Source organism: Penaeus monodon, chromosome 19 (genome assembly GCF_015228065.2).
Source record: "Penaeus monodon isolate SGIC_2016 chromosome 19, NSTDA_Pmon_1, whole genome shotgun sequence".
Classification (NCBI taxonomy): Eukaryota; Metazoa; Arthropoda; class Malacostraca; order Decapoda; family Penaeidae; genus Penaeus; species Penaeus monodon.
Genome location: NC_051404.1, coordinates 41,769,120 through 41,769,732, shown reverse-complemented (window position 1 = coordinate 41,769,732; position 613 = coordinate 41,769,120).

Genomic DNA, 613 nt, shown 5'->3' with positions numbered 1-613 from the left:
AATCCCCCTTATCTTCTCAATCGATAAAGGAAACCTGGGAATATACATCCCATAATCCCTTAAGATCGTTGAAAGGATCACGCCAAGATATACGAATCACACCCTTAAGACGGAGCAGGGTCATGAAAATGTCACGCTCGAGTACGTACTCTTAAAGTACAAACACTTACATACACTTATAAACACTGGTGACTAATGTGTACAGATCCCAGCCTCCAGGGAAACACGCATATACATAATCACCCATGCTTATTCACACACCGTTATGCTATACCCTCGTGACACATACGTTTGATAAACTGGATATAGTCTACTCTGTGCAAGTTCTTACGTTACTCACGTTTACACAGAGAGACACATATCCACACTCCCATGTGTCCTGTGATTTTTTTTTTTTTTGAGGTACCCACATGTGTCAGCTATAATTTGTCGGTTTTACCACGACGAAAGCTAATTCTGGTATCACCTTGATTTTTTAAAAATCATGATTGACTTTTCCTGTTGTTTGTGTGTTCCCTTGTGTACTATCAGTATGGAAATCTGTCTTTCATGATATATCATGCTAATATTATATATGTAATTATCAAAACTGTCATATTAATGTACAGGGTAT